The following is a 27385-nucleotide window of genomic DNA, read 5'->3' on the forward strand; positions in this document are numbered from 1 at the left end:
GGGACATCGCGGGCTGGACTCTGTCTCCCCGTCAGTTCCCTCAGCTGTGAAGTGGAGGTTGAGCAGTCCTCCCAGCAGCCCTGGTGGGAAGACTGCTAGTAACACGCAGGAAGCATCTGGTGGGAGTCTGGCATAGAGTGGGTGCCTTGAGAGCATGTGGCTTCAGCCGCTCATTAGTTCTGCATTTACCGAGCGCTGGGCAAGTGGAGGATGGAAGGGCAGGCCCAGCCGAGGGAGCTCACAGGTGGAGTGGGGAGGGGCTGGGCTGGCTTTAGGCAGAAAGGCAAGTAGCTTAACCAGAATGCAGACAGAGTACTGCAGGGTAAACTTGAATGGTGGGGAGACCAAGGCCCGGGAAGAGGCGGTGACTTGCCTACACTAGATCTTAAGGGTCTTGTTCCTCTGCCCACCAGACACTCCCAATGACAGGCTGTACTGTCTCCTGGTCATGCAGAAGTCACACCAGGCTTGGTACCCAGCTGCTCACCAGGCTTGGTACCCAACTGCTGTGGCCATGTGGACGGGTTGTGTTCCAGCTTCATCTTCAGGGCTTGAGCCCAGGTCTTCTTGATGGGATGTGGACATTACCCGTGCCCCTTCCCACCCTTTCAGGTAACTGAGTATTTATTAAGCACCCCCTGTATACCCAGCACCTGGAAAGGCTCCATGATCATTCTGGGGCACAACACAGCAGCCCTAGATATTTAGCTTGATAGAATCTAAAAATTAAACATCTAGAAAATAATCCATACCTCGTCTATCATACTAAAGGTTAGTTGTACATGGAGGAACTCTTCTGTAGTATGCAATTTAAATTGGGGAAGAAAAACGCTTAAAATGTAACTGAGAATATAGCATAGAACATTGGTTTTTTTGACCAGACAATGTAAGCTCTTATCCCAACACTTGTTATCAATGTAAAATTTCTCTTTAGAGCGAAACATATCAAATGCTTCTGCACGAGAAATAAATTATCCTTTTCACTTTTGTATCCTCAATATAAATCCCTGCCCTTTGGCTTTGGGGATTAGAGGTGAGGAGACCAATATCCCTCCATTTCCACATCCCATAGCCCTGGGTACCACCGGGTAAGTGGTAGCCAGCTGCGGGTCCTCTTGCCCATCACCCCTTCCAATTCCCAGACTCTCCTCCTGCCCAGTTCTTGGGTTCACTTGTCTTCCGGGGGCTCAGTCCACTCCCAGCGGGTTTAGTGAAGACAGAAGAGCCTTGGGAATGGCTTACTGAAAGCAGAGAGTTGAAAAGGGAAGCCTTGGTGACCACTAAAGGCAGCTGGAAAGGGGAAGGGGTGGGGCCAGCAGCATCTTGAGAGGCTCACTGTGCTGGGATGTGGAGAAAGGGCTGTGGGGCCACAGTGGACACAGGTGGAGCTGATCAAAGGGAAATGCAGTAGTCCAGACACCAAGGAGCTAAGGGAGCTCAAGCTTGCGGATGAACAGGGAGGGCTCAGAAGAGGTTTGGAGACAGAGCCCCTGCCCACCACTGGTCGCACCCCCACGACCTGACAGAGGCCCCCATCCTTTGCCTCGCTGAGCCCTTGTCCAGCCTGTGGTCCCCAGGACTTGGAATTATGCAGCCAGGAACCAGGCAATGAGTCTCAGGTCTGCCCCAGGCTGCAAAATGGATTATATGTTTTGTTTTGTTTTGTTTTTTTATTAGCTGTCCCTTATTAACTCATAATTACAATCGTGTAACATTTAATAGAGACACAAAGCGATCCCCATCGCTGCCCCACAGTCATTCATTAGCTAACAAGATGGAGCAGCTCATAAAAAAGGGCCGTTAAAAAAAATTCCGCAGAAATGGAAAGCAGGAGGTGATGCAAGCCGCGGTTAACAAAGGCCGGGGAGGCGTGAGCGGGTGTGAGCGGAATAACCCAACCCTGATAAGCCACAAAGCAGAGCCAGCAGCTCCCGCCTCCTTCTGCCGCCTGAGTCAGAGAAGCTGGGATGTGTTCAAAATCAAGCAATGTAATTAGCAGGTTGCATCATGCCCCTCGATTATAAATTACAATGGGCACAAAGAGGGTGGATGGAAGAGCAGGGATTATATGGGTAACTCAATCCTGGTGCCCAGGAGGGGGCTGGGAGCTGCCACCCGGCCACTCACAGACCCTAGTAGCCTCTGCCTGTTGTATCACGGGACAGTGAGAGGCTTACTCAATGCCTGCTTTGTGGAACCTGGGATAATGATTTACAAACCAGAGGAATCGGGAGGTGCGAAAAGAAGATGACCCTCTTAACCCAGCCATTGTCTGCCCCCGCTGCTGGAGTGCCCAGCCCCCATGCACTCCATGCACCTGTGCACACGGATGCTGTTTGGGGATGGTCCAGGTGAGGAGCCCTCATGGGGGCTGAGCCGATAAGATCTAAAGGGGCTGAGCAGGGATTTGAAGACATCGTCAGGGATGACTGACACTCAGCAAACAGAGATAGACTGCCGAGATGCTGAGGTTTGCAGAGCCGTGGGGGTGGGCGAGGGGATGGGAGCTCAGGTTGAATACAGGACAAGCTCTGTCCTGAGTCCAGCCGTAGGCTTTTCCACCAGCCGGTTGTGGGAGCCTGGGCACAGCCTCCTCTCTGATCCTCAGTTTCCCTGCTTCAATCCATCAGCGGGCTGTATGACCAGGGCAAGCCATTTCCCATCTCCATGCCTCAGTTTCCCTGGCAAGCCTGGCCAGAGCCGGCCGTGTGACCTGAAATGAGCTCACTTTTGTGTTAGCGGGGACCTCGGTGTCCCAGTTTACCATGAGGGCAGTGACAATCATTCAAATCCAGCTTGGACCTTCTCTGGGTCTAGGAGAAACTCTTCTCTCCAAAGCTCACCAACTAGCTAGGTAACCCACCCCTCGGAGGCCTGGCAGCTGTGCCATCTGGCCACCTGCATGAATCACAATCTGGTGAGGCAGAGGAGAGTCAGCACAGGCACGCGGCAGGCTCGGGCAAAGCGAGGTGCTGGTGGCACGGTTCCCCGCAGCCAGGGAGACACACCCTCCACTTCCTCCCAGTGGCAAAGGTTTGCCCTTTCCGTCTGACCTTTGAAAACAGCCTTCACTCCACAGTGTTTTCTTAGCAGCCCTATTCTTCCACACAGAAAATAGTCCCACGAACTTTATTATCTCTGCAGAGGGAGGGCAAGGAGATAGCTTTGCCCTTAAAGGTCAATGATCTCTGCTCTCTGCAAAACCAGACTCAGGGCAACTGACCAATAGGAAATTTTTTGAGCAAGATCTGACCCCAGCAGAGTTTCATTCTGAATCGGGGAGAGAGGTTGTGGCTGCCCCGTGAAGTGTGAACTCAGCCACTCTGGGGCCTCAGTTTCCTCAGTTCCAAACTGATGGGAGAGAAGGAGGCGCCATCAACAGCAGGTGAAGGCTGAGCTGGAGTTCTGGTGAGGGCTGCCTTTACTCGGACCAGGCCCCGAGCCCCTGGACTATCGTCCAGGCCATGGGTCTCAGCCTCCGGGTCCCTTTGCCTATCCAGCCACATAGTTGGAACTTGCAACTCTGATCACACTGTGCCCTGCTTAAAGCCCATTGAAGTCCCCCCTCCCCGAAGTCCTAGGCCAGGGCCCCACCTTCCTCCCTGCGTTACCCTGAATGGCCCATCCCCCTTCAGCCCATCCCCAGCCATTTCACTCCTTCACACCTTGGCACAGGCTGATTCCCCTGCCCAGATTACCTTTCCCTCCTCTTGTTCAGATTCAGCCTTTGGGACCACATTCCTGTGTCACCTGCTCCCAGAAGCCTTCCCCCAGGTGCCTCTTCTGTGCTTCCCCCAGGCCCCGGCCCTGAGCAAAGCTCCATCTCAGCAAGAGCTGTGTCAGACTGCAGCGCAGCCTGTGTCCTGGGTCTCCACTAGACAGTGAGCTCCCATACCCAGGGAGTCCCTGCATGCAGTCAGTCCCCAGCAGTGCCTTCCTTATTGGACTGCTGCCTTTTCCTGCAACGAGGAAGAGGCAGATTTAGTCTGAGACCCTGGCCTGGGGACGAATTATGGAAAATTACTCATTCATTCATTCATTCACTTACTCATCTGTGTAATCTGAATATGTGTAGTGAAGGGAGGTGGGGGGAGTACAAGACCCACCCACTTGGAACATTTCCCAGAAAATACTTCCAGAAACCCCTGAACCTGGGGAGGAAAGTGTCCACCACTTCCAGCCAGGTCCCAGGTGGGCAGACCCCCAGGTGGACAGTGGCAGTGGGGTCACTGCCCAGTCTGCCTAGCTCAGCAGGTCCTGCCTCTTATCAGCTGCCATCTCTCTGCTCCCTCCATCAACAGAAACTGGATGTGAGGAGGTGATGAGCAGGGGTGGGGGGGGCCTCTTCCCCACCTGTCAGGAGCTTCCAGAGCGCCCTCCTGGTGGTGCGGCAACCGTCCTTGCGTCCACATCTCCCAGGCAGGTGGCCACTCTTCTCCCATGTCAGGATGACAGGAGATCCCTAAGTCGTGACCTCCCTCAGGCATCTGTCCTTGGTACCCGTCTGCTCCTGAGCAGAGAGCCAAAATATGAGCAGAGATGCAGCGCCTGGATACCCTGCCCAGCAACGACAAGACCGAGAACAGCTGTTGTGCTTCCGTTAGATCAGACAGGAAACTTGGACTCAACGTATGGACACACCACCCGAGGTCCCACAGCTCCTGGGGGTCCACTTCACCCTGTAAAACACCTCTTTTCCTTCTTTCCCCACCCTTGGAAGTTGAGGTATGCCCCGTATTTGGTCCGTACAACATCCAATATAGGTAGAGATCTGAGCGACAATACTGACTACATGCGTTAGTCACATACTATGGGCTTCCCACGGGGCCGCAAAGAGTCAGACACAGCTGAGCAGCTAAGCACAGCACAGGACATGGGCTTCCAATGTGGGCTCAGCGACAGAGTCTGCCTGCAACGCAGGAGACACAAGAGATGAGGGTTTGATCCCTGGCTTGGGGAGATCCCCCAGACTAGGAAACGGCAACCCATTCCACTCTTCTTGCCTGGAGAATCCCATGGACAGAGCAGCCTGGCGGGCTACAGTCCATGGGGTCACAGAGTCAGACATGACTCAGCGACTAACACTTACTTTTTTAACTTTCATATACCTGGCACCGTTTGAAGTACCTTATTTCCATTCATTCAATCAATAATATTTATTGAGTGCCAGGCTCTGTTCCAGGCACTGAGGGTGTGGCATTAAGCAAGGCAAACATAGTTTCTGCCCTCAGGAACTTTCCAGTAGGAGAAAGAGAATAAGCCAAGAGGGACTTCCCTGGTGGTCCAGTGGCTAAGCCTCAGCACTCGCAAAGCAGGGAGTCCGGGTTTCATCCTTGGTCAGGGAACAAGATCACAAGTACCACAGCTAAGAGCTCACATCCTACAACTAAGACCCAGCACAACCAAATGAATAAATGTAAGTATGTTAAAAAAGAATAATCCAAGGACTTCCCTAGTGGTGCAGTGGTTAAAAATCTACCTACCAAAGCAGGGGTCTCTGGTTCGATCCCTGGTCTGGGAAGATCCCACACGTGGTGGGGCAACTAAGCTGGTGTGCCACAATAGCTTACTGAGGCTGGGCTCTAAAGCCCACACACCACAGCTACCGAAGCCCACATGCCCTAGAGCCCATGCTCCACAACAAGAGGAGCCACCCCAAAGGGAAGCCCAAGCATCGCAACTAGAGAGTAGCCCCCACTTGCCAAAACTAGAAAAGCCCACATGCAGCAACCAAGACCTAATGCAGCCAAAAATAAATTCATTTTAAAAATGAGTAATACAAGAAATGAGTAAATAGAAAATAGATTAGGTATGAAAAATCAATCAGGAGAAGGGGTGATCAGTGAAATGTTTGACTTGGTGACATTTAAGCTCGCCCTTGAAGATGCTGCGGGTGGGAGCATGGGACTATCTGCAGGACAAAAATGCTAGGCAGAGAGAAGAGTGAGCACAAAGGCCCCGGGGCAGGAAATGCTTGATGAGTTCATAGAGCAGCTAGGAGGCTGCTGTGGTTGGAGCAGAGTAAGAGAGGAGCAGAGCACAGAGAATGAGCTGTTGTGTGATATTAGCTGTGTGTTAGCTCATTCGTATCACAACAACACTGAGTACCAGGTACTATGGTTATTCCCTTTAGCTGATGAGAAAACTGAGCTATGGAGAAGGAAAGTAAACTGTCCACCCAGGGAGGGACTTCCCTGGCGGTCCCGCAGCTAAGACTTCTCGTTCCCAATGCAGGGGGCCCGGGTTTGATCTCTGATCAGGGAACTAGATCCCACATGCTGCATGCCACGACGAAGATGTGGTGCAGCCCAATAAGGAAAGTATATTAAAAAAAAACACACACTTTTAAAAAAGAAAATCACCCAGGGAGCTTGTAAAGAACCTGACTATCAGATTTCGAATTTTAACAAGCTGCCCAGGAGATTACGACAGAATCTTCGTGATCCCAGCTTTGGTGAGCCATGGGGAGGTGGCTGTGGGCAGGCTGGAGGAGAGGACGGAGCGTTGGACCGGGGCCCTAACCTGGTCGCTCTGTGATCTCTGGGGCAACTAAGTGACTGCAGTCTCTGAACCTCAGTCTCTTCATCTGTGAAATGAGAGGGTTGAACTCCATCAGTGAATTCCCCACTTTCTAGATAGCAGTGGAATTCTCCATTCAATCAGGTCTTCAGTGGAGCTCACGATATGAAGCAAGTCAATGAGTCTCTTTCTAGGGGGTGGAGGCCCTCATACCCTTGACAGGCTCTGAAGTATAACTGACCAAGTCCCTGAGCTCCAGTCTCTAAAGAGCATGGGCACCTGCTTTGGGTTCTAGATGGATACCCTCTTCAAGCAGTGGCCTCTGGAAAGACCCTCAGCCCCTGGTCCTATAAATACCGCTTCAGGGACTTCCCTGGTGGTCCAGGGGTTAAGAATCCACCTGCCAATGCAGGGGACACGGGTTCAATCCCTAGTCCAGGAAGATCCTATATGCCGAGGGGCAACAAAACCAACGTGCCACAATTCCTGAAGCCCTTGTGCCTAGAGCCCATGCTCCACAGCAAGAAAAGCCACTGCGTTGGGAAGCCCACAAACTGCAATGAAGAGTGGCCCCCGCTTGCCACAATTAGAGAAAGCTCATGGGCAGCAATGGGGACCCAATGCAGTCAAAAGTCATCAAATAAATACATAATTTTAAAAGATATTGCTTCAGGAGCCCTCCGCGGAGCTTGCTCCAAACCCAGGTGTGGACTCTGAGGAGGCCTGGGTGCTGATAACAGGGTAAGTGTGGGAGGCGAGGGACCTGGGGCTGGCACGCAGTCAGTCTCCTTCAACTTGCCAGGTCCCTGCACCTGCTTGCTGTCCTTATTGGGGAGGGGAAGTGGCCTGTCCTTCCTATTGATACTTGGGATGATCTTTGGACCAGTTGTTGAGGACCTGAGTAGTGAGTGACAGCTGGTGGCGGAGGGGCAGCAATTTGCTTCCACGAGCATGGGCCCTCTGACGTCTTGGACTGACCCTCCTTCTTTGCCTTGGGATGGGAAGGACACCTCTGTCTGAGCAGGCCCCTGGAATTGGCCAGGCCCTTCCTGACTGAGATCGCCACCTATGGCCATTTCATAGATGAGGCAAATGAGGGCTGGAGAGGTCAAGAGACCTGTCTGGAGTCACATGGCTTCAAAAGTGGTGGGAAAGTGAAAATGTTAGTATTCAGTCATGTCCAACTCTGTGACTCCATGGACTGTAGCCCTCCAGGCTCCTCTGTCCATGGGATTCTTCAGGCAAGAATACTGGAGTGAGTTGCCATTTCCTTCTCCAGGGGATCTTCCCGACCCAGGGATCGAACCCAGGTCTCCTGCGTTGCAGGCAGATTCTTTACCATCCGAGCTAGCTCCTCAAACCTCAAGTCCGGGGCTTCACTTGCTGTTGTTAGGGTCCTCTTGGACTCAGGGGAAAATGCCCTGCAGAAGACAGACAGACAGATCCCTATCCTGACAGAGCTTGCATCCAGGAGAGGGTAACCTCAGGTTGAAGTCCTTCCATACATTCCCTCAACATCTAGCACAGTGCCCTGCCTACGGCAGGTGCTAAATAGCTGTGATAATCATGCTCCAGAGTTAGGAGTGAAATGGTTTTCCTATCTGAGCTGCCTTGGAGTCCCTCTGGAGTTCTGGCTTCCTCACCCAGAGAATGAGGACAATACTGTTCTCTCTCCAGCCTGGTAGAGAACAGGAGGAGGGCGTGGTGAACAGAGAAATTGGCACAGGAACCTACTATGTGCCATGGTAGGCCTCCCACTGCTTGAGGGAGATGACTTACTCCATTTTATGGAGGGAAATTGAAGTTGCAGAGCCAGACCCACATCGACCACCAAAGCTCTTGTTCTTCCCACTGCATCCTACAACCTCCTTATCCTTGTCCCTGTGCGCAGCATGGCATTTGGTTTGCTTTGGTTTTTATCCTAAGATCCCAAGTAAGACAGGGCAAGATTAAAATAAAGCCCATAGAATCCCTCCCTTCTAGTTGCAAACACTCAGGGGAAGAAAAAACTGGGTTTGTGCTCAGAGTGAAGAACCCCTTCTCTGGCCAGCATGTGGAGATGACATAAATTCCTCAGCACTTCCTTGAGGCTTGGGGGAGGTGCGGAGATCAAGTAGTCCATGGTGTCCCCTTCCCCCCAGGATGGATGCTGGCTGCTTTAGAAGGCCTCATCGGGGTCTAGGGCCTGGCTGTTGGCTCTGGAGTGTGAAACCCTCTCTCTCCCCAACACAGCCATGTGGGTGCTCGGCCACCCACACAGGGCTGTGGCCTTGGACAGGCAGAAGTCCTGGAGTCAAGAGGCCGGGCTTGACAGGGGCACAGCTGGCTCCTGCGGGGAGACCTTCCCGGGCCCCCAGAGTGAGTCTGTGTTCAGGCTCAGTCCAGGAAGTGGCCCAAAGGGAGGCCCAAGCCTTGAGTCCCCTGAAGTCTGCAGCTGCTCCTGGGACCACCCCATGAGATGGGGGCTACTGGGTCCTGGAGAGACCTGTGGGGCCGAGGAGGGGCGGTATTTTCTCAGCAGGATTTATGTGTGTGTACGTGTGTGTGTGTGAGTGAGTGTTTAACAAGGAGTGGGGCCTGCCTGACTTCTGAGCCTGGAATTTATACAGCCCCTCGTTGGCGGCTGCAGTTTATCTTGAGCGAAAGAATAATAAACTGAGTTGACAAGATGATGTATTCAAAGCATCTTCCCCTCACTGCACAGAGGCCTGCCCACTGTTAGGATGTCTGGTGTGGTGGGGACCATGTTATCGAGTGTTTGGCCCCCGCAGATTGTCAACAATGCATTGTTTGCGGGTTTGGGGCAAGGCGGAGATGGGCCGGGCTGGGGTGGGAATAGGGGGTCTGGCTGTAAAGGCTGGCGAGAGGAGAGCCTCCGCAAGGGGACCAGAGAGCTGTCTGCCTTTGATGGAAGCTCAGAGATCAACCCCTCCTTCTTGCCCTGATGTTCCCTTGCCTGCCTCCCGGAGTCCTCTCCACTGCCCTTTACACTGTTCCAGTCCAGCCACGAGTAGAGGGACAAACTCAGGCCCCCGCTGCTCTTTATGAGAGAGCACCCCCACCCTCCACTTCTCATTTTTAACTTAAGCAAAGAAATCAGCATTAAACCTCAGCTGCAGGACTTCCCTGGTGGTCCGGCGGTTAAAAATCCGCCTTCCAATGCAGGGGACTCAGGTTCCATCCCTGGTCAGGGAACTGAGATACCACATGCCGCAGGGCAGCTAAGCACACGTGCCACAACCACTGAGCCAGAGCTCTTGAGCCTGGGCCACAATAACAGATCCCGCGTGCCGCAACGAGGATCCGGCATGCCACAGCTAGGGCCCGAAGCAGTCAAATAAATAAATAAATGCTTTTTTGAAAAAGAAAAAACCTCAGCTTCAAAAAACAATGCCAGACTTACTAAGCCCTGGAAAGGATGAGAGAAAGCCAGTAACCTGGGCTCACTCGTGCGAGAGCTCTCACCCCAGTTTCCTGACCCTCTGCCAGACGACCTTGGGCCATCTCGAGGCCTCGGGGACCTCCCCTCCCTGCATGGGAGGGAGCCACAGTGCCTGCCCCACCTATGTTATAAATGACACTCTTGCCACATATTAAGAGCTTACTATGCAGATGAAGTAAGATGAGGATTAGGCAAACACTTTTAAAACTTGGAAGCCGAAGATAAATTCAAATGATTCTTTTCTCAAAGCCCCCTAAGCTTTAGGCAGGAGAACCTTGGCTCCTACCTCAGCCAATGGGCTCTTTCCCTCAACCTCCACTATTGGGAAGTCCTTTCTTACACCTCACCGCTCCAGTAGTCTTGCCTGGAAAATCCCGTGGATGGAGGAGCCTGGTAGGCTGTAGTCCATGGGGTCACGAAGAGTTGGATGCAACTGAGCGACTTCTCTTTCACTTTTCACTTTCACACATTGGAGAAGGAAATGGCAACCCACTCCAGTGTTCTTGCCTGGAGAATCCCAGGGATGGGAGAGCCTGGTGGGCTTCCGTCTATGGGGTCGCACAGAGTCGGACACGACTGAAGCGGCTTAGCAGCAGCAGCAGCGGCTAGGATGTCTCACATACAGATTCCAGTTCCGAATCTCTCTAAGGGCACCTCTTCTTTTCTGGCTCTAATTGTCCTGATTTCATCTCTGCCCTGAGGCTTAGAACTCCACCCAAACCAGCTCCAGGACGCCACTTCCTATAGGAGTGTGTTCTTACCTCCTAAAAGGCTGCCCACTCCAGTATTCTGGCCTGGAAAATTCCATGGACTGTATAGTCCAAAGGGTCACAAGGAGTCAGACACCACTAAGCGACTTTCCCTTTCCACTCCTAGACAGTAGGAGGCTCTCCTGGCCCCACAGACCACGGCCCCACGGTGGGTAGCAGTAGCAGGGACAGGGAGGGAAGAGAGGCCCCACATATGGAGTACTTGACTGAACATCTGGGTCCATTCCAGGAGTCAAGCTGGAACCTCATTTGGTCTCTTAACCCCATTTTGTATTAGCCCCATTTTGCAGATAAGAAAACTGAGACTGGGGAAGACTCCGGCTTTTGCCTTCTGGCAGATGATAGAAGGAAGACTCAAGACCGGGATGTCTGACTGACTCCGGAGCTGCACTTGACCTGGCAACCTCAAAGCAAGGCAGGGAAAAAGAACACCCAAAGGCTGTAGGGCTCTAAGTCAAACAGCTAAACAGGTGGGGTCAAGGCCACAGGAAGAGCCATGGGGGCTGGGGGCGGGGGCTCAAGGCTGTGGGAGTGGGGCTGGAGTGAGGAGCTGGGTAGGAACACAGGCCCTACCTGGAGGGGCCCCTGGGGAGAAGTTGATGAGGAGCTCAGACCTGAGCACAGGACAGGTGTGTGTTCTGGGCCACCCGGGCTGGGAACAAAGACACTGAACAGCAGACAACAGCCTCCTCAGACCTCCCCCCCGCCCCCAGTAGAACCCAGCTATTTATTCACTCATTCATTTACTTCTTCATCCCTTCACTTCATCCTTTATTTTCCCCTGGAGTCCAGTCCCTCGCAGTCTAACAGGAAAGACAGACCGGTCAGGGCCCCAGAGGTCCCCCTTCATCTGTCCATTTCTTCCCCATGTAATGAGTGCCTGCTCTGTGCCAGGCCCTGAGTTCTGTCTGCACCCTCATGGGCCGGCGAGGGGTTGCAAAAAACAGAAAGAGACTCGCATGTTTATGTGCTCATCAAGTCAACTAAGGTTTGAGCACCCTTCATGGAAGGCGACAGGGCCAAAGAGAGGACTAGGACATATCCTGCCCGCGGTGAACTCAGGCCAGTTGAGGACATGAGAAAAGAGCCCAAATGTTTCAGCTCCGACAGCATACAGCTGCAAACTATACTGAGCAAGACACAGCAGGAGAGCACGATGGTCCCCAAAGGGAAGTGACTGTGCATTCGAATTTTGGCTCATTCACCTGCTAGTGAGCATCTTTTGTGTGCTGGGCATTGCTACCAACAAGAGCAGGGCCCCTGGAGGAGGTCATCTCTTCAATGGGCAGGCTACTGTTTTGGGCCCCCTTTGAGGGACATGCCAATCTTGGGCTGGAGAACTGTGGTCATGAGGAGTGGGCAGCCACAGACCCCTCCCAGCCACTGGGAAGGGGACGGTGGTTAGGAGCTGGAGGGCACTTAGCAATCCAGGCAGGGGAGACTGCATCTGGGCCGTTGTATGTTCTGGCCCCAGCCCCGAGTGACCCAGGGCCAGACCACAAGATTCAAGCCAAGAACTCTGGACTCTGGTAGAGCCAGAAGACCCTAGCTCCATGCAAGGACATATGCGGGGATCCTTGGGGCCCGTTCATTAGAACAGAGAGCCTCATCCAGGACTTGCTGGAGTCCTGACTTGCACATATCCTCCCCATCTAGGGGTAGATTTGCCTGCCTATTTGCATATGTTTGCATAAAGCCTGCTCCTAGCCATATTCATTTCAGGCATTTTGATTAGTATCTTTGCTGTCCTTTCCCAGCTGGCTGTCCCCATGCCTTTTGCTCCCCCTTCTGGAAGGGAAGATGGGGCAGGGACCATGCCCAGCTGCAGACATCTCAGTGATCTCAGTGCTCCTTGGCAGCCTTGCCTGGGGAAGTCTGACGTGATTTTCCTGAGAGCCAATCGGCTTGCCTGGCCATACCGGGCTCTGCCTGAAGTTGCTGTGAGCGAGGTGGTCCCTGAGGACCCGTAAGCTGAGCTGTGTGCTCCACGCTCTTGCTGGGCCTCGGGGAGCGCCAGGCCAGAGTGAGAACTGCCCGTGGACTTTAGAGCGCTAATGGAGTGATGAGTGAGCGTCGCCTGGAAGTCTGGGGGCCATCCCATGTGGCTTGCCTCCTCTGACCAGAGGGTCGGGGGCCTGCACAGGGCTGGGCTTGGGACTGCTTCCAGGACCTGACTGCAGCCACTGGGTCTGCAGAGCACCTCTGCACAGCATGCATGCATGTACACAGGTATACCCGTACACAGAGCAGAGTGGAAATTTAACTCTGCAGTTCTCCTACAGCCTGGAGCAGGGAGGGAGCTAGCAGCTCTCAAGCACTGTGTGACTCTAGGCAAGGCCCTTGGTTTTCTTGAGTGATGGTTTCCCCTTCTGTACCTCAAGAGTCTTCCCAGTGTTGGCTTTTTGCAAATGCATGCTGGCAGTCTCAGCTCATCATCCGGGCCCAGAGGGGATCCTCCTGTGGAGAAGAGGCCCCAGCCAACTCTGCCACCCAGAGGCTCATAGTCTTCCTCCCCTGGAAGCCTCCCTCTGGCCTCAGATCTTAAGAGCTTCAGTGACCACCCAATGGACATGCCTGCTGCCAGTCAACTTGCACTCAATGTGATGTGATGGGGTTGGGAGTCAGGGTGGCGGAGCCATGAAGCTGCTGAAAAAATGCAGACGCCCCACCTTCAGTTCCACCCCCATTAGCAGCAGGAGCTGAGGGGTCACCTCCAAAGGCCTCTCGCCCCCCAGCCCTGACCTCATGCCCACTCCCCTACCTCCCTACCACACACATCCTGGGCCGTGCAGGGCTCGGCTTGTCACCGACAGGCTCTCCACTAAATGAGGTGGCTTGGTTGCCCCTTATCTCAAGGGCTTATCTCTGTGGTCACTCGCCTGCCAGACTCCAGAGAGCCACTCAGCAGTCTTCTCGAGCCCCAATTCTCCCTGGCCCCAAAGAGACACTGGATTCCAGTGACCCTCAGGGCTGGTCAGTCAGGTTGGGGACAGAAAGGGGATAGAGGGAGCTAAGAGGATGGCTTTTCCCCATTGCCCATCATCCTAACAGCTTCAGACATGTTCTCACTCACTGCCTTGTGATTCAGATTTGAGAGGGCTCACACCTCCCAATATTCAGCCATCCTGCTCCCAAAGCAAAACACAAGTGAACATCAGCAGTGCAGTTATCTACCTACTTCCTCAGCTCCCTGAGGCGGGGCTGTATCTCCCCTCAGACTGGGTCTCCCTGAGGCGGGGCCGTGTCTCCCCTCAGACTGGGGGTCCCTGAGGCTGGGCTGTGTTTCCCTCAGATTGGGGCTCCCTGAGGTTAGACTGTGTCTCCCCTCAGAATGGGGCTCCTTGAGGGTGAGGCTGTTCTCCCCTTTGGTGACATTCTCACGATCATCCAGCCTGAGACTTGGTGCAGCTTCAGCTTCACCATTCCATGCATAAGTGGTCAGAACTCAGGGTCTACATGAGGCCTTCTGTTGCTCAATGACTGGACAGCAGGGGCCAGAGGAAGAGTCATAGGGCACCTCTGACGGAAACAGGGAATCACCTGTGGGGATGTATATGCAGTTGCAACTGGAGGCAGGGGAATGGACAGGATGACCCTTTTATTGACTCTTTGGGTCAATAAACCATTTTTAAGTGCTCAGTGTTCAGCACAGAATGACACTGGGAGGGGGAGGGGGAGCTTTTGTTCGGTTTTGTTTTGAATTGAGAGGGGGTGATTGTTAATAAAGACAGAATGAAAAAAGGAAGGAAAGAAAGAGGACGAAAGGGTGGGAGAGGAGGAAGGAAAGAAGGAGGGAGAGAAAGAGGGAGAGAACTCACAATCTTTCCTCTTTTAAGTCTCCCGTCAGGGAGTTGATTTGTTTAAAATCCTCTTATCTCCAACACTTGCTTCTCCACTGGTTGAGAGGTCTGCGGAGCGAGGCTGGTTTTTCTCTCAGTGACAACAGAATTCCAGGCTCCACAAATGGCCTGTGGGTGTCTGAGCAGAAGAGGAAGATGGGTTTGAGCTGAAGGCCCCGGGCTGCCTTTCCCCACTCTTTCCCCACCCAGCTTCACCCCAGAAGCAGCTTTGTCCAGCCCCAGAGCTCCAAGACCCAGGACATGGAACAGGCTGGCCAGCCTCTGTGGGAGGCTTGGGTCGGCTGGGTCTCCCTCCAGCCCCATCTCCTCCCTGTCCCCTCAGGCCTGGGTGGTAGTGGGGGGATGTCCTCTCCTCACAGCCTGCCCTATCGCCAGCCCCGCAGAGGCCTCCCAGACTTCAAGGCTCTCCTCCCCATTCTGTGGGCTCCTCTCCCCAAGTGCTGCCTCTTCCAGGAAGGAGCCCTTGATGCCCTCCTCTCCCTTAGCCACTCGTTCACGTGTTCATCCTTTCAACACGTAGTTCTGAGCCCCTGAGATGTGCCAGGCATAGGAGATAAAGGGCCTGGGGAGCTCAGAGTCCAGTGGAGGAAACCAAATGTCAACAGTCAATTAAAGCCCTTTAGGGTGGGTTACTGCTCGCTGCAATCTGTAACGACCGTATCTAACATCGACTGAGGGCTTACTATGTGCCAGGCACGAAGTGTTTTACATGAGAAGCTCATTTAATTCTGGAAACAACTCTACCCGGTAGAGCTATCACCCTTGATGTTTCACAAAGGTCCCATGTGTCCAAGGTCTCATTGTGTGACGGTCAGGCCTGAACGGAAACCCAGGTAGTGAGGGAGAGAGACCGAGCTCTCAGATTCACTCCTGACGGTTTCTACACACCCTCAGGGCCGCTCCGGGCCCCTTGACCCCCACAAGAGTCCTGGGCCAATCCTGCTGCGTGCCCTGCTCCTTACCAGGGCTGAGAGGCCCATCTTGAGTGAAGTGGCTTGCATTTGGCCTTGGCTGCCCCAGCTGCCCTGAACCTTGGCCCACTGCCTATGGCCCACCTCTCTGTGGAGATGGGGGCATCTCTTCTAAGTCGGGCTGTCTGCCTCTGGCAGGCACAGCCCCCAGTCTCCTCAGCACTGGACCCAGAATGAACCCAGGGCAGGACTCTCTGAGCTAACCAGGAGGAGGGTGGTTCAGAGGGGGAGGAAAGTGGTGCTGACCATGAAGAAAGTGCCATTCCCCTCGGAGGAAAATTGTCTCTGAAAATATCCTGCTGGCCACTCTTAAGGCTCAGCTGCCACAAGGCTCAGAGAGACTGGTGAAGGACAGCTGTCATCTCAGGGAGATTGGGTCCCCGAAAGGGTGGCCTCTGGAAACTCAGGTTGTGAATGTCTCTCCCTGGGCTCCTTTAGCAGGCTCAGCAGTACTGGGGGAATGTCCCAGGCCTGAGATGTAGGAAGGGAAAGAAAGGGAGAAAGAAAGAAAGGAATTGGGAGCAGAAAGTGAGCACAGACACACCTGTGTGCTGAGCACCTACTGTGCGCCCCCCACCACCTGGTCCTGGGTGCCCACATAGGGATGGAGGCCCCAGGCTCCAAGAAGCTCTCGAAGCTGGCTGTAGCTGGTGGTGGCCCGTGGGCCCCCAAATCCAAGTACAGAATGAGGGCTGGGGTGGAATGACCCATCCCCAAGTCAGCCAGGTTCACCCCCACCCCACAGAGGCAGGACCAGATGATCAGCTCTCTGTCCAAGGCCTTAGGCCCCAGTGCCCTTGCCTCCTGGCCCAGGAAAGGGAGACCCAGCCCCCACCCCCAGAGAGGAGGCATCAGCTCCTGTCTCTGAAGTTAACCATGGAGGAGGGTTTGCTTGAGGGTCTGTTCAGGTCCAAGGTTGGGGTCTGACTCCACCTGCCTGGCCCATGCCCAACAAGACCAGTGTAGGTGAGATGAATGATCCTTGGCACTGCCTTGTTCTTCGCTGTGGGGGGACAGAGCACAGAGATGTCTCCTCACACCTCGTAAGCCTCTCCCATTGGCCTGGAAGCCTCTCTAGGTCAAGTAGGAAAGCGAGAACCCACCAGAGCTGATGCCAGAGCTGATGGCCTGCCTTGTCCTGGGGCCAAGGAGCCTGAGGAGGAAGGTGAGACCAGTCAGGGTGAGGCCTCCTCTTCAGACCAGGCCCTCCTAGCTCCTGGTTGCCAAAGCTGAGCCCTGAGCAAGTGTGCATGTGGGTATTTGCGTGATGCATATGTGTCTGCCAGCCCACATGTATGTGTGTGTGTTTGTATGTGCCTGTGTAGGCTTATGAATATGGAGGTCTGGGAACTCGAGGACTTGGCCTCCCCTTACTTCCAAAACCACAAGGCCATTGGCTGGCCTCAAGTCTCGGTTTCCTCAAGGCCCAGACAGGCTGATGAGAAGCAAACACAACTGAGCTGCCCATGGGCACAGGTAGCCCAGTAACCCACTGGCTTGCCTGCTCCTGGGAGCCTGGTGGCCTCAGACCACTGAGGGACCCCTCTGGGCCTTCCCCATCATGATGCAGAGGAGCAGTTCATGAGGCCAGGGAAGCCAGGCTGGCCCAAGATGAGGCTGGGGAGCCCCTCTGCCAGGGAAGCCGCCTGCCCACCTGCCCTCCAAGCAGGCCTGGGGTGGGTTAGGAAACCTGCATTTGTTACACATGCCCCAGGTCAGCCGGGGTGGCACAAAGACAGCAAAGTGTAATAGTTAAGATACCAGGTTTATCTCTACCTGAGTTTGAATCTCTACTTGATTTCTCCCCATCCTTAAAGTAGGGTTAATAATGTGACTTCGTAGAGATAACGTCAAGTCACAGATGCTCAGTAGATAGTAGAAACAATAACAGCAAGAGTAACAGTGACGGCAGTTGACCTCAGCCCAGCACTGGTTGTGTGCCGAGTGCTCTCTGCCATCACAGGACTCGTATCCAGGAGCTTGTGGTACCGAGTGCAGGGCCCCAGTCCTGTCCCCTCCCTTGTAAATGGCAACGGAAGCCTCCTTGCTGTGGGTACCATGTGGGCTGCGGGTGCGGTCCCACAGCTGACCTTGTTCACCTAGTCAGGGCTCCCAGAAGCCCCTGCTCTCCTGGGAGATGCAACACAGAGCCCCTAGGAGCCAGACCTCTTTCCTCCAGGCTAATTGGCTAATCATTTGCTGCCTTGATAGTGGAAGGTCTAGACATGACTGCTCCCCGGCTAAGCACTCCTTCTGCCCACCTCCCTGGCCCCTCAGAGCAGTGAAGGATTAACATGCAGGCTGCATTGGCTCACCTAATTCCTTATCGAGCCCCTGTCCTCTGACAAGAGAGGCAGACAGTGTCTTTTTCAGGCAAAGGACCCTGGGAGACCTCTGGACAAGGGGAGGAAGGGACAGCAGGAGATGCGGGGAGAAGAGGAAGCCAGGGCGGCTCTCCCGCATCCTCGAAGCCAGTCTCACCCATCCCCTCTTGGTGGACAGGGAGGACAGTTGCAGACCAGAGCCATCTCAGCTCCCACTTAAACCCCCACTGAGAGAGGGACCCCAAACAAATGTTTTGAGAGAAGAAACCCCAGTGAGGGCTGGCGACTGAGCCAACCGTTCAATGATGTGGCACCTGCCTTGAACCCAGGTCTTCAGACACTCAACTGGGCGTTTACACCATATCTCCTGCCAGTGGGGCAAAGACAGAGAAAGCACTGCGTGGGTCCCCAGATTGGGGTTCCACTGGCAGAGGAGTCAGGGGGTACAGGCTACAAAGGGTGGGCCCCACCAGGGAGAGAAGGTGGAGGGGAACAAAGTAGGAAGAAGGAGTCCACTCCAATGGGGAAGGATGGTTTGGGCCACGGGAGATGTCAGAGACTCTAGTAAGTTGAGAGACATGAGGCCTCAGTCCAGAGAAGAGCAGATGTGGGTGAGGGGTGGTGCTCTGGTGCCCAGCCTCTGCTTGAATCACTCCATTCACTCCATCCCAGTCTGTTTACAACCTCTTGAGGTCCATATTATAATTCCCCTTTCCCAGATGAGAAAACGGAAGTCTAGAAAGTCTCTAGAACGTACCTGAGTTCACACAGCTGTCAGAGAGCAGAGTAGTGAACCGCCTATCCTGGCATCCAGCTTTGGAGGAGGTCCCAGGTCACCCCCCAACCCAGTGCCAAATAAAGGCAGAAGTCTCAGCCCTCATCCTTCAACCCCTCCCCTCAATCTGCTTGATGCAGGAGTCAGCTAAGAATCCAAATGTCAGCTCCCAGCTGCCCACCAGCTCTCACCTCCCATGCTGTCCAGCCCCGCGCTAGGAGTTGCTCAAACTCCTCCCCCTCTAGGAAGCTTCCTGACCATCCCACCCCAACTGCCTCTGCCAGACTTCCAGAGCAGACCCTGTATTGGCCAAGATGCAGAAGGTGGGATCCTGATCTATTTGGGTGGCTGCACGATGCAGGGCTTTGCGTGGGTCCAGACTCACACAGCTCCGGCTTTGAAACCTAGCTCTCAGGGACTCCCCTGGTGGTCCAGTGGCTGAGACTCCACACTCCCAGTGCAGGGGGCCCGGGTTCCATCCCTGGTCAGGGAACTAGATCCCACGTGTCACAGTTGAGAGTTTCCATGCCATAACTAAGGACTCCACATGCCACACGAAGATCAAAGACCCCGTGTGTCACAACTAAGACCCAGGACAGCAAAATAAATAAATAGTTTAAAAGAAGAAGAAGAAGAAAGAAAGTTGTGTGTTGTCTGGCAATCTGTGCCTCAGTTTCCTCATCTGTAAAATACGGCTAATAATGGCACCAACTTCAAAGTAGGTAAAGATTTAGAGATGCCACTGGTGAAGGAGTCCCCCAGAAAGGGTTTAAATAAGACTTGAAAAGTGTGTGTGCTCTCTCTGACGTCCTAGAACATCTTAATGGCAGTTGGAATCTGAACTTCGAAGCTAGGAGAAGAGGATGAGGCCCATGTTAGAGGCTGCCCAGGTCTACGGATTCCTGGACCAGTGCTCCTCCGCCTTGGCCGTGAAACCACAGGGTCACTGTAGTTGTGAGTGCTCAGCACCGGGCCCTCCCAGCCCCCACGCTGCCTCCTGCAGGGGCTGTCTCCACCTGCCCCCGGTGGTCTGAGGTCTGTCTCGGGCGTGGGGCTCGTTGCAACAGGCGCCGATTGTCTGCTGGCCTGAGTGCACCTGCAGTGCTCCGTCCCAGCCCGGTGAGTCAGCGCTTGGCAAGCCGTGGGACAGCCACTCCACATCTTCTTAAGCTTGAAAGAAGACCTTTCTTTTCGCTTTTCTCCCCCTTCCTCCCTCTGCTCTCCGTGAAGTGGTCATCTCCGCAGGGCAGCAGAGAACAGCATTCTCTGCCAGGATTTCTGGAGTCTTCTTGGTTAGAAGACAGGGTGAGGCCTGGGAAACAAAGACGAGGCAGCCAAGTGCTGGCCAAAGCCCCTGAGCTGCTTGAGGGCACTGCTCACGCCTCCAGACTCCCTGCTTCCAGTGGGGGCACCTAAGTCAGACAAGAGCAGCCACAATTCAGTTATCCAGAGCCCCCACAATGTTCAATAGCCACGACCATCCAGACTGAGATCTGGGATCAGAAGACTTTCTTTTGCTTTTGAAGTCTCTTTTCTAGCTCAGTTCAGTCGCTTGTCATGGCTGACTCTTTGCGACCCCATGAACTGCAGCACGCCAGGCTTCCCTGTCCATCACCAACTCCTGGAGCTTGTTCAAACTCATGTCCATCGAGTCACACTTAGTATTTATTTTTATTTATTTGGTTGCACCAGGTCTCAGCTGCATGTGGGATCTTAGCTGAGGCATGCAGAATCTTTGAAGCACATGCCACAGTTGACCTGACCAGGGATGGAACCAGGGCCCTCTATATTGGGAGCGTGGAGTCTTAGCCAGTGACCACAAGGGAAGTCCCCAAAAGGCTTCTGAAGAGACTAAGGATGCTCCCAAGAGTTGTCTGACAAGAGTCTGACAATTAAACTTTACTCATATACTTTTCCCCTACCTGAATCAGAACCTATCTGCTCTTACCTTACACACTAGTCTTGCATGCTTGGTTATCTAGCTTACATATGTATTAAAGGTTTAAAGTCAGAATGGGGGGGAAGCCATTAAGAATGTTTTCTTCAACAGTAAAAGGTATCAAGAGAAGATACAAACAATAAAAAGGAGACCCAAGAACTCAGAATTCAGGGTAGGGGCAAAGAAAATTACATCCCCCACTTTCTAGGGGCATCACTATGTTTCAGCTACAATAGAGGATGTTTTCAATGGGAACCCTGGGTCTTCGGTGGAAAACTGGATTATGGTCAATCTCTGTTTAACAAGATTTGAGAAAGTGTGATAGATATGTTTTTGTAAGAACTTTCAAAGAACATAATTTCATATTTCTTTGTGTTTTTTGACATTTAAAGAATTAAATAAATTAGAGTTAATAAAGACAGACAAAGTGATTTAGACCAATGCTCCCACTGAGAACAACCAGAACAGCTGGACAAAATAGTTTTAAAATCTCCCTGAAGGCATCAGGAAGCTAACAAGACAGAAATGAATTTCCAGACCACACCTGAGAACCAGAAAAGTGAAAGTGGCATTTAGGGCCATTTTTCCCCTAAGAGTGTCTGCCCATCTGGGAGGAGGTCAGCTGAAAGTCCAAGAAGCCAAACAATTCTTTTGACAGCCTTCTGGGGCTAAGAGGACAAGGATTGGAGCTCCAGGCTTATCAAGAGGTGAGACTTAGTGAACCCTATCTCTCTGGGCAAGCACCACAAGAAAGCTCTACCCTAGGAGTTTAGGGGTAAGCCAGAAGAAGACAGCTCAGTTTCCAACCATTCGGCCCCTAAAATTGAAGTAGGTGATTCTGTCTTATTAGTGCCCCAGGCACCTGACAGACACAAATGTGAATCCTTTCTGAAGGATGGTAACGTCATTCTGAACCTCAGATTTTTTTTACAAACAAGACTGTAAATGTAATGTCTAATGAATAATCGAAAATACCCATATACGCGAGGGGTCAGATAACAAAATTTTTAAAATGTTTAAAGTCAGAAATGATAACTAGAAACAGATCCAGAAAGGCTACATGTATTAGAGTTATCAGTAAAGATTTAAAGTAACTATGCTTGCTATGTTCCAGGAGATTGTTGTGGTTATACTTGCTGTTTAACAAATTATCCCCAGAACTTAGTGGTATAAACAATGATTTTTTTGTCTTGTGATTTTGTGAATCAGGAGTTCAGGAGGGGCTCAGCTGGGCAGTTCTCACTCAGGGTCTCTCATACAGTTGCTGTCAGATGTCAGCTAGGGCTGCACAGCCAAAGCGGCTCCCTCACATGGCTGGCAGCTGGTACTGGTCATTGGCTGTGAGCCTGGCTGGTGTTGTTGACCAGAGTCCTATGCATGGCCTCTCCAGCATGGCAGTTTCAGGGTAGTTGGATGTCTTACATGACAGTTGAATTCCTCCAGAGTGAGTGTCCCAAAAGAGCTAGGCAGAAGATGCGTGGCCTTCTTTGATATTAGCCTCATAAATCACACAAGTCACTTCTGGTAAATTCTACTGGGCACAAAGAAGTGACTTAGAACAGTCCAGATTCAGTCAAACAAAGAGAAAACACAGACCTCCCCCGACAACTCAATGGGAGGAATGTTGAAAATTTTGCAGTCAAGTTTTTTTTAGCTCATCTTTTTTGTTTGTTTAACTTTATTTATTTTCAATTGGAGGATAACTGCTTTACAACGTTCTGTTGATTTCTGCAGTCAGATTTTAAAACTTCCACAGAGACAAAAAAGGTAAGTTGCTCTGGTTGAGAAAATTCCAGCAGATTGATGATCTTTTGTGAGCAATGAGATAGTCTAGGCTTTATCCAAATGAACTGGGCATCACCCCCAGGAGAATCTGAACATCTTCACAGCCCAAGGCACTGCTAGGGATGGTCAAGATATAGTGGGTGTCCCAGCTTCACATCCACATTGACAATGGTATCCCCTTCCCCTCACATCTCCTGAGGCCTCTGCTTTCCCCTCAAGTGGCAAGGAAACTTCTCAGAAAACCCGAGAATCTTAAAAGCATGCAGTGGCAGAATTAGAAATTATCTCGTGTGGTATCTATCTACCCAGGGGCTCCCCAAACCCAGCTGATCATTTAGGGCACCTTCTAAGATGTAAGATTCTCAGACTGGGGCAAGAGACTCACAACTTCGAGATCTGCCAGGGATTAGAATCTAAGTCAAGGAATTTCTTTTATCAACAAGAATAAAGACAGGAAATCCAATAGAAAAAAAAAATGAGCGAAAAAATAAGAACAGGCAAGCCACGAAAGAGGAAATACAATGGCCAAGGATATGAAAAGATGGGCAAATTCATTAGTCATCAGAGAGATGCTTCAAACAATAGTATGCCTATCCACACCCAACGGAAGCACAAAGTAGAAAGGTGGATTATACCTGCTATGGGGAGAGAAGACTCCTGTGCCCTGTGGGTTGGAGGAGAAGCTTATATATCCATCCTGAGAGCAGCTATCTGGCTGTATTTAGTGAAACTAAGTATGCACACACCCCATATCCCAGAATTCCACAAATGAGTATAGGCCCTGGAATAATGATTATAGAGGATGAAAAGAGGATACATACAGGGTGCTTGTGTCAGCAAAATCTAGGGTAGTGGGGAGTTGGAGGTAGCTTAAGGGTCCATCCCAGGGGGAGTGGATAAGTAAGATGTGTCTCCCTTCCACATGGTGGGCAGAAACAAGCCAGATGTACATACCAGGCTGCATGGATCTTTCTTTAAATATTTGTTTATTTACCTGCTGTGCCAGGTCTTAGTTGTGGATGCAAGATCTTTGATCTTTATTGCAGCATGCAGGATCTTTTCAGCTGCAGCCTACAAGATATTATGGCTGCAGCATGCAAACTCTCAGCTGTGGCATGCGGGATCTAGTTCCCTGACCAGGAACTGAACCTGGGCCCCCTGCATTGGGAGTGCAGAGTGTTAGCCACCGGACCACCAGGGAAGTCCCACAGATCTTAATAGAAGCATTGAATGAAAAAAAAAAAACAAAGAAATAGAGGAGCATTATAGCATAACACTATTTATGTAAATGAGAAAACATACAGAAAACAACACGACCCACTATACAAAGATGTATATTTCAAGACCACTATCAGGCACACAGAATGAGGGTCTGGAGGCAGGGGTTGGGGCTGGTGGGAGATGGGAGTAGAGATTGGATGAAGGAGAAAAATAAAATGAAAAATAACATTAAAGGAGGCTTTGAACAGAACAACGATGGTAGTGTAATTAGTTCACTTGTCTTCATCTGGGATAAAAATAAATAAGTAAAGTAGATTTCTAGACTGAGCTTCAGATGACTTGCTGTGAGTCCAAAATTATGGGTCCTAGTGATTCTGCTAATGCCCTCTGCAACATCCGAGACAGGTGTCATCAGTGGCTACCTGAATACATTCAGTGATGCAGAGTTCGTTCCTGTACTAAGTATTAGAAAGTACTTCTTATTATATTATATTGTTAATTATATAGTTTATGACATTTATATATCATAATTATACTATTACAATATAATTCAGTTCTAACAATTAGAAAGGGCTTCCTGAGGCCAAAATTCATTTCCTTGTACTTCCCAAACCATTGATCCAAGTTTTATTCTTTGAAGTAAATACGGAAATCAAGTCTCTCCTGCTTCCACATGCCAGCCCTTCAGTGACCCTCTCTTTTTAGCACTCACCCTACCTCCACTCTAGCCAAGCTGTCCCCTCAGGTCTGATCTGGCTCTGGGTGCTTTTCCTCAAACAAGGCTCCCTCAGAGAGGTGCCACATTCTGGGTACAGCCTGACCAGCTCAGAGTATAAGAGGACATACACCTCCTTCAGCCTGGGTCCTAGGCTCCTGTTAAGATAACCTCAGATTACAGTTGCTTTTTTCTAAGCATTTCTCAATGAATTTATGGTCAACCAAACTTCTAACCTTTTTCAGTAGAACTGCTATGAGGCCTGCTCCATCCATTTTCCTCTACACAACACAGACTTACACACATACACTCATATACACATTTGGTCAATGAACCATGCACTAGTATTCAGCCAAGAGTTCCTTTTACCAGACTTTCAAAACAGAGTTTGTTTCAGCACGCTCTCCACCCCAAGTGCCACCTGAGGTGCATCTTTCTCCCTCCACACAAACCTGGCCAAGATGGTTTGGGAGGGGCCCCACTTCCCAGCCTCGAATCCTCCCTGGCTCTCAGTGCCTCCTAGAGTGTAAAGTCACAGGGTCCTTCCTCTCCTGGAGTCCAGGATGCCTACCACCCATGGGACCACCGTCCTTGGGTTCACTGCTGAGCAAGCATTCACGGTGAGAAGCCAGTGTCATTTCCGCTGTTGCTTGCATGAGCAAGGACCCCACTCACCTCGGACAAATTTGTTCAACAATCATGTGTTATGAGCATGTTGGGGACCAGACCTTGTGCTAGACGCTGGAAACACAAAGGAATACAACCCAGCTCCTGCCCTGGAGGACATGCACAAAGGCCTGGCCACCACTGGCTGCCATGATGGCTTGTGATCAGGCGGCTACACGAGTTGAGGCCGTGGGGCTGGCCACTTCTGCAGATTTTCTCTCTGCCAGTCTCACAACCTCTATCAGGAGCGTGCCTCCCCCATGCAACCAGTTCAGGATTCTGAGACCCAGAGAGCCTTTATCTGATAGGATAGCCTGAGCATGTGTCCCCAAAGGCACCACTTCTAGTCTCAAACATCTCGGGTATGCTCAACCGAAGATTTCCCAGGCAAGAATACTGGAGTGGGTTGCCATTTCCTCCTCCACAGGATCTTCACAACCTAAGGATTGAACCCACATCTCCTGTGCCTCCTGCATTGCAGGTGGGTTCTTTACCACTGAGCAGCCTCAAAGGGAAGTAAGCAGCAGCTAGGAATGGTTGAGCAGAACCAAGATACCAGCCCAGGCTCTTCCTATGTTACTCTGAGCACACCCTCCCCTCCGCCTCTTCTCCACCCCTCCCCTGCTTCTGTCCACTGTTGTCTGAAAGGGAAAAAAGTAGGAGAGGATCTTCCTCTGCCCCAAGCCCTGCACTGCGAGGACTCCCACCTGAGTCCTGACTTTCCCCCAGGGCTTGTCTCCACTCGGGGGTCAGAAATGAGCACAGTGAGCTGTGCTCTGGTGAGAGATAAGCTTCCTGGGCATTAAGTTCAGAAGAGAGGCCACCCAGCTGTGGACAATGGTGAAACTGCATGAAATGGTGAATTTACGGAGCACTTTGCAGCTTTCCAGCCCCTTCTCCTCTCACCTCCTGTGAACTGGCAGGCAGGGAGGCGGCGGCACTGGCCAGAGAGGGCAGCTGAGGCCTGGGTGAGCAGGTCCCCACTCCCAGCAGCCTCCATCAGGTCAGGAAGCATGAGCTCTGGAAGACTCTGTGGGTCCCCCAGATGTATTTTCTTTTCTCTTTTTAAAAATTAATTTATTCATTCATTTATTTGGGTGCACCAGGTCCTAGTGCTAGCATGCAGGGTCTTTAATTGCAGCACATGAGATCAGTTCTCTGACCAGGGATCGAACCCAGGACCCCTGTGTTGGGAATGCAGTCTTAGCCACTGGACCACCAGGAAAGTCTCTCTTTTTTCTTTTTAATTGCTTTTTGTTGGAGTATTTAGTTGCTTTACAATGTTGTGTTAGTTTCTGCTGTACAGCCAAGTGATTCAGTTATATGTATACACATAGCCCTCCTTTGCATTTCTGTCTCACTTAGGTGGCCACAGAGCATTGGCTAGAGTTCCTTGGGCCATGCAGTAGGTTCCTATTACTTATCTATTTTGTACATTGTGTCAATAGTGTATGGATGTCAACCTCAGTCTCCAAATTCATTCCACTCCTCCTTTCCCCCTTGGTATTCTTGTTTGTTCTCTACATCTGTGTCTCTATTTCTTCTTTGCAAATAAGATCATCTATACCATTTTTCTAGATTCCGTATATATGATACCTGTTTTTCTCTTTCTGATTTACTTCACTCTGTAGGATACTCTCTAGGTTCATCCATCTCTGCAAATGACCTGATTTCATGTCTTTTTCTGGCTGAGTAATACTCCATTGTGTATATATGTCACATCTTCCTTATCCATTCCTCTGTTGACGGACATTGAGGTTGCTCCCGTGACCTGGCTATTGTAAACAGTGCTTCAGTGAACACTAGGGTGCTTGTGTCTTTTTGCACTAAGATTTTCTCTGGGTATATGCCCAGTGGTGGGATTGCTGGGTCATACGGTAGTTCTATTTTTAACTTTTTAAGGACCCTCCATACTGATTTCCATAGTGGCTTTATCAGGTTACATTCCCACTGACAGTGTAGGAAGGTTCCCTTTTCTCCACATCCTCTAGAGCGTTTGTTGTTTGTAGATATTGGGATGATGGCTGTTCTGACCCATGTGAGATGGTACCTCATTGTAATTTTGATTTGCATTTCTCTAATAATTAGTGATGTTGAGCATCTTTTCACATGTTTGTTGGTACCCATCACCCAGATCTGTTTTCTGCAGGTGGGGGACCCGTGCTTAGCCAGGGTGGGGAGGCTGGGCGTGGCCTTGCTGGCAGCACCTCTCTGCACTGGGGCCCAGGGGCCCAGGGGCCCAGAAGTGAAGCGTGAGCAGCAGGTAGCCCTGCAGACCTGAGAAGCAGCACTCAACCTGGCTGCACTCAAGCCCTGAGCCTCAAGAGCCACCTCCACTCACCCCACAGCTCAGCCAGGGACCAGGGATGGCAGGGGGCCCCTCAGTCTCACAAGCCCA

Source organism: Bos grunniens, chromosome 23, assembly GCF_055505025.1.
Source record: "Bos grunniens cultivar Pamir isolate PY7600 chromosome 23, Bosgru_T2T1.0, whole genome shotgun sequence".
Taxonomy (NCBI): Eukaryota; Metazoa; Chordata; class Mammalia; order Artiodactyla; family Bovidae; genus Bos; species Bos grunniens.